Genomic DNA, 7,479 nt, shown 5'->3' with positions numbered 1-7,479 from the left:
AGTTTTTCCACAAAAGACAAAGGTTCTTGCTTTGTTTTTTTCCTTTGGTTTCATTTTTATTCTTTTTTTCTGATAAGAATTCTCCCACAGTTGAGGTCTAAAAATTAAAAGTTGGAAGATACCAGAATATGTAATATAATTTTCATTTCAACATGATAGTGTTGTATCCATAAAAAGTCTTGTACATACTAGCATTTATTTAGTACAAATATTGTTGAATCTAAGTTGAAAATATGCCCTACTGAATAATTTTGGGGTAAAAGGGGGAAATTATTTTTTAAACAGTGATCATAATAGCTTGAAAGGTAATTATTTGCATATAAGTAGTAATGATTTTTCATATTGTTTCACTGTAAAAAGCTAAGCATCATGCATCTTAGTGCTAGAAATATGGCATATCAGGGTTTCTCTTATGTTATTATTGAAGCTATTTATTATTATCAAAGCTATTTAGTTTTTTTTTTTTTTTAGCAAGATTACAAAATTAGTATAGTAAGGTTTCTCCAACCTGGATTTTAGATCTTATATTGTTTTGATTTGTATAAACAAGTTGGCTGCTTTGAAGAAAAAAGAATATATTTTGTTATACTTTTTCACAGTGAAATGTTATATCACCCTCCAATCAGAATTAGGGAAAAACCAAAAACTACATTTATTCTTTGTTGATAGTGGCTAATTTGCCTTATTTTACTACCAACAAAAAATAAACTGACAGATTTTATAAGGCTAGTCTTTAACGACTTCAATTTTGAAACAAAATTTGCAATTTTCTCAAGCTAACTAGTCCAGTTTTTCATGAAGTGATACTTATGTATTTGTCATCAGGAATAAATTGTGGAATCAAACTTTTAAAGAAAGTTTTCTATTATTGTTTTTAAAATTACCCCTGCTAAATTAAAGGAAGGAACATATAAGTTGCTACAAACCAGAGGCATTTAGGGGAGATAAGTTGCATTAATACCCTTCTTGTAAGAAGGCTATTAATCAATTTTCACTAATTACAATAACAAAAAAATCACAACAATAATATTGAAAATACTAAAAATTACATGCATTTTCCCCACAAATTAGATTGACAGACTTTTCTATTGGTCTTTTCTTCCATTGGTTTCCTTAGTCACCTATAACTTATTGATAAGATACAGGTCACTTCCACAAGAAATTGATTTCCAAAATGTCATTAATCATCATAATAACACTTATTAAAAATGAATTCAGAGTTTTTACCTAGTGCCAAGTGCTTTGTATCTCATGAAACTATAGACCATCTCTTGTAAAAGTTGGGTTTTTTGGTACAGTTTTTATTCCCAAGTTTCATCTTACTCAGTTGGCAAGTACAAAGAGGCTAAATTGTTACCTAAAAATTGATCTAGTCAAGTTGCTGATCATCAAGGTATACTTGATGGCATGGATATTAAGTATCCATTTTTTTGCATTTTGGTTCTTATGATAATGTAGTTTGTATTCTCAGTTCCTCAATTAATAATAAAGGAGTTAATGCCAGAATTCTCATCTCCTTTTGAGGACTATAACAATCATAAGATATATACATACATGTATATGTGTGTATGTATAGTTATATATATATATGTGTGTATATATACATATATATATATATATAGTTGGAAACCATATTTGATACCAGTAAAAGTATAGGGAATAGTTTATTCTCACACAAGTGGTATACAGGTATCTCCTTTGAGATTTCTGTATTAAAAAAAGTTGTGTGAGGATAAAAAAGGAAGCATTTAGTGGGTGTCCACCTGCTTAGTTATTATATACCTTAATAACAATATGACTTCATTACCAATTCTACAAATCAGTTAGCTGTGAAGCCAAGAAGAAATCAAGATATATTCACATGCTACCTACTTATACTTAGCTGAAACAAGATTGAGAATAAAGAGATAAGAGTAAAAGATACTGCTTTATACAAGTTTCTCCAGACAGAGAAATAACTAGAAATACTGAGCACTTTTCATTTAAAAAGTAGGAAAAAAACAACTCCAGAGCATATCTCTGAAACCAAAAATAGTAATTGGAATTTTTTCTTAAAGCAAACTGTTTGTATCTTGCAAGAGTCTGGACTTTAAAAAAAGATATTTAATATAGGTAGAATTCCAAGATCACTGCTTTCTTAAATGTGTATTACACTAAAAAAATTGTACATTGTTATAAAAAGTTTTATATTTATAATAAAATGTATTTAAGTAACTAATATTTAATATTTTCTAAAATATATTTTAATTTTTTCATATTAATAAAGTGAATTTGTAAATTTGGAAGTATCGCCAACTTATTTAAAGTTTGACTTTGCCATTGGAGTTTAATTTATGTTTCTGTGGAAACTAATCTTTTCATCAGTTTTAATTACGAGATCCTATCATGGTCAAAAAGTGATATTTTGCATTTAAATAACACTTAATCATATAAACAAAAGCAGGTAACTATCAATAATTTACCATTGTTAAATCAACATTTAACTTCAATATTCCAGTGGATCTATGAGCTAATCTGTGTGATTATGTCCTCTAGTAATACAAATTGCACCCTGTCCTGCATATTTAACAAAAGTAAAGAAACATGTAATATGAGTTAAATATTACTTTAATCCATACTATTCTATTTTCACTGCAAACAAAGTTTACATTCTAGTGGTTGCCCAATTAGATATGCTACAAGTATCTGTTATTGTTTGCCAATGTGAAGGGTTTCTTTTGTTGTTGTTGTTTTGTTTTAAAATAATGTAAATAATTAAGTATTTTGGATTACTTGCAATTTCCCATTTTTCTATTTTCTTCAATCATCACTCCTTATAGAATTTCTCTAAAGAACAAAAAAGCCTTTTCTGCTCTACTATTTGAAGTGAGGGTACAGAAGGTTTTCTGTCATGAAGGTCAACTTTTCCCCAAAAAATATAAAAATTGGGTGGTGTTTATATTTAAATTAGAGGAAAGTAGAAACTTTTGAGAGGCTATTCCAGGGTTAGCAAATGTTTAAGATTTGATAAATCCACTGTTTATACTTTCCCAAGATATTTTTTCACTTCTCTTTTTAACCTAAGAGAAATGTAATCCCATTTTTCCTGAGCCATCTTACATTTCAATTACATTTGGAAAGTTTTAGAAGCCTAAGATTCTGTGAACTTTTTAAAAACGTACAATGTTCCTAATAATCAAGAAATTATCATGTCAATAGGATTCCATTGAAAACTTTTAGTCCTAGAATTCTTGGTTGGTTTGAACTTAGCAACAGGCCACTTACACATTGTAGTGTTGCTTCTCAGATTGTCCCCCACTTTGCAATCCTTCCTTATCACAAACAAATACCTTTTTTAAACAAATTTGTTATTTTAATACAATACTATATTCATTTTTATCTCATTTTTTCAGAATTATTACAATTTGAGAAAGTGTTTTCTTATCCTAATCAGCCCATCTCTGTTGAAGGGTGAATTTATCAAAAAAAAATATATATATATTACAGAATTTCTTGCTTTTCCTATTATATGTGCATTTTATATATATTGATAAAAGTCAATCAATCTGTTTTTGGTCTACATTGTAGACCATGTTATTGTAACCATATTATAATACTACATATTGCTACATTAATTCAAATATACAAGTAGCCAAATTAAATCCCTGAAATACAAATAAAATAAAAACAGTATAATAATCAGTTTGTGGAATAGGTATTAGTCCTCCCTCTAATAACACTTGTATAAATTCCACTGTGCCTAATTTTACTGATTTTTTTCTTTCACTGAATATACTAGTTGTAGTATTGCCAAGTAGTTGTTATAGTATCACTGGGGATCCTTAGCCTCAACATTTGAAAGAACGATAAGATTTATGGCTAAGATGTGACATGAAAAGTTTTAGAAGAGCTCAACTCTTCTACATATATTCCAGACAAGAGCTAAAAAAGAATACCAGAATGAAGAATGATTAAGATAACCAAAGAGAAATAATAGTATACTCCTTTTAACTCAGGACTTCAGAGAAGAAAGCTGTGTGTTTAGGGAGACATGAAACCTGTAAAAGCTTAGGTAAATAAGAATGCAAATCTCTGATTCCCAGGGATATCACTTAATGCTCTCAGCATACATGCAAGGTGGGGGAATGGGATTCCAAAAGCATATAGAGCTCAGCTGGGATGCTCCAGTGAGATCAATGGAGCCTGAAACTAGACCTGAAAGCAGATCTACTGAGGAAAAGGGAAACAAGAAGAGGGACCCAAGAAATTGGACACAGAACCAAATGGGGCCTAGCTACTCCAGCCGAGAGAGTTAAGAAGTAGCAGCCTTTGGATCTGGCACAAAATCCCAAACCAAGACTGAGATTGTAGAAATAAATAGAAAACATCAAGCACAATGAAGAAACATAATGAATCTAGAAATGCCAAAAGAAGATGATTACTACACAGCACAAAAAAAAATCTCAAGGAAGAGAAATAGTTTGATTAGATTCAAAAGAATGACTGAAAAAAGAATAAATTTTATTTCAATTTCAAAAATTAAATGATAAATGAAGTAGGAACTATAGAAGAAAAAAATGAGAAAGAACATTAATAGCTTGGATCAGAGGTAGTATTCCTTCAGTATTAAACTACCTGAAATAGTGAAGTGAGATGTGTGTAGTACCAGGCTTAGTGTCAGGATAACTCATATATTAAACTTGACCTCAGACACAAGGTGTGTTTGAATCACTTAATCCTGTTAGCCTCAGTTTCCTCATCTGTAAAATAAGCTGGAGAAGAAAATGGCAAGCCACTCTGTCAAGAAAATCTTAAATGGGGTCATAAAAATGAGGGACACAACCGAAACTACTGAATAACAACAGACCACTGAAAATTAGAATGGAGTATGCAAAATTCAGTGATTTCAGGATAAAAGAAATACTAGGACAAATTGAAAAGATGGGGGGGGGGGGAAGGGAAGAAATGGGAGAAAATGTAAGGTTTCTTCTATCAAAAGCAACAGACCTGCATCAAAACTATTTGGTCCTGGCTAAGAAATAGAGAAATTGATCAGTAGAACAAGTTAGGTTCACAGAACAAAATAATCAGTGACTATAGCAATCTGGTATTTGACAAACCTAAAGGCCTCAGCCTTAGGATAAGAATTCACTATTTGACAAAAACTGCTGCAAAAATTGGAAACTAGTAAGGCAGAAACTAGACATAGATCCATACCTAATGCCATATAACAAGATAAGGTTGAAATGAGTTCATGATCTAGACGTAAAGAATGAGATTATAAATAAATTAGAAGAACACAGGATAGTTTACCTTTCAGACCTGTGGAGGAGGAAGGAATTTATGACCAAAGAAGAACTAGAGATCATTATTGATCACAAAATAGATAATTTTGATTATACTAAGTTAAAATATTTTTGTACAAACAAAACTAATGCAGACAAGATTAGAAGGGAAACAATAAACTGGGAAAACACTTTTACATCCAAGGGATCTGATAAAGGCCTCATTTCTAAAATATATAGAGAATTGACTCAGTTTTATAATAATAGTTCAAGCCATTCTCCAATTGATAAATGGTCAGGATATGAACAGACAATTTTCAGATGAAGAAATTGAAACTATATGTAGTCACATGAAAAGGTGCTCCAAATCACTATTGATCAGAGAAATGCAAATTAAGACAACTCTGAAACACTACTACACACATCTCAGTTTGGCTAAGATGACAAGAAAATGATGAATGTTGATGGGGATGTAGGAAAACTGGGACACTAATATATTGTTAGTGGAGTTGTGAACAAACCCAACCATTCTGGAGAGCAGTTTGGAACTATACTCAAAGAGTGTGCATACCCTTTGATCCAGCAGTGTCTCTACTGGGCTTATATCCCAAAGAGATCATAAAGAAGGGAAAGGGACCTGTATGTGCAAGAATGTTTGTAGCAGCCCTTTTTGCAGTGGCCAGAAACTGGAAACTGAGTGGATGCCCATCAATTGGAGAATGGCTGAATAAATTGTGGTATATGAATGTTATGGAATATTATTGTTCTCTAAGAAACAACCAGCAGGATGATTTAAGAGAGGACTGATGCTGAGTGAAATGAGCAGAACCAGGAGATCATTATATACGACAACAAGACTATATGATCAATTCTGGACGAGACTTTTCTCAGCAATGAGATGATTCGGACCAGTTCCACCTCTGCAGTGATAAAGAGAGCCATCTGCACCCAGAGAGAGGACTGAGGCAACTGAGTGTGGACCACAACATAGCATTCTCACTCTCTCTGTTATTATTTGCTTGCATTTTGTTTTCTTTCTCAGTTTTTTCCTTCCTTCTCGATATGATTTTTCTTGTGCAGCAAAATAACTGAATAAATATGTATACATATATTGGATTTAACATATATTTCAACATATTTAAGATGTATTGGACTACTTGCCAGCTAGGAGAGGGGTTGGAAGGAGGGGAAATTTTGGAACAAAAGGTTTTGCAAGGGTCAATGTTGGAGAAATTACCCATGCATATGTTTTACAAACATATAAATAAATAAATAAATAGATAGATAAATAAATGAATGAATAAGTAAATAAATAAATAGATAAATGAATGAATGAAGAAATAAATAAATGAAGGCAATAGACCTAAAAAATAGATTCAGGTGAAATAATTCATTTTGGGGCACTCTGAAAACTATGACAAAAACTTGAATGCCATATTTCAAGAAATCATAAAACTACCCATATCTATTAAAACTATAAGGTAAAGTGAAAATAGAAATAATTTGAAATACCAAACTGAAAACATCCAGGAAGGTATCCAAAATCCAGAGCTTCCAAACTAAGGAGGAAAAATTCTGTAAGTAGGCAAAAATAAGAGTTTGAGTATCAAGAAACCATCTAAAGAAATCAAAACCCTGGATTTTTATATTCTAAAAGGTAAGAAAAAAAAGATAAAGGCTTACAATTACAAATAATTTACTCTTCAAGACAATATAATCCTATGAGGATGAGGGGATTGGGGTGGGGGGGAGGGAGAAGAGTGGATCTTTAACAGGTCTTTTAAAGCAATCCTGATGAAAAGGCCTAAAGTGGAAACTCCTATGCAAGCATAGGAGTTGAGAGGAATCTGGAGAAATAAATATATTTGAGGAACTAGAAGAGACTAACTGAGGATGATCTACTTACATTTTAATGGGGAAAGAGACAAGCACCCCTTCAGAATCACATTTTCTTCAAAGGTAACAGGAACTTATTAATAAAAGCAAATTCAAGGTCTGGCTGTGGTTTTATTCCAAATTACTAAATTTAAAAATGAAAAAGAACAATTAACAGCAATTAAAGAGGAAATAAAGAAAGTTATTAGAAATTATTTTGCTTAATTATATGCCCAAAAAGAATCTGATAACAAAAGAAATGGCTGAATATTTACAAAAATCTAAAATCCCCCTTCTGTTAATAGAAGAGAAACTAGAGAATTTAAATAACCCAATCTGA

The sequence above is a fragment of the Sarcophilus harrisii genome, chromosome 4 (assembly GCF_902635505.1).
Source record: "Sarcophilus harrisii chromosome 4, mSarHar1.11, whole genome shotgun sequence".
In the NCBI taxonomy this organism is placed as follows: domain Eukaryota; kingdom Metazoa; phylum Chordata; class Mammalia; order Dasyuromorphia; family Dasyuridae; genus Sarcophilus; species Sarcophilus harrisii.
Note: the sequence above shows the minus strand (reverse complement) of the source record.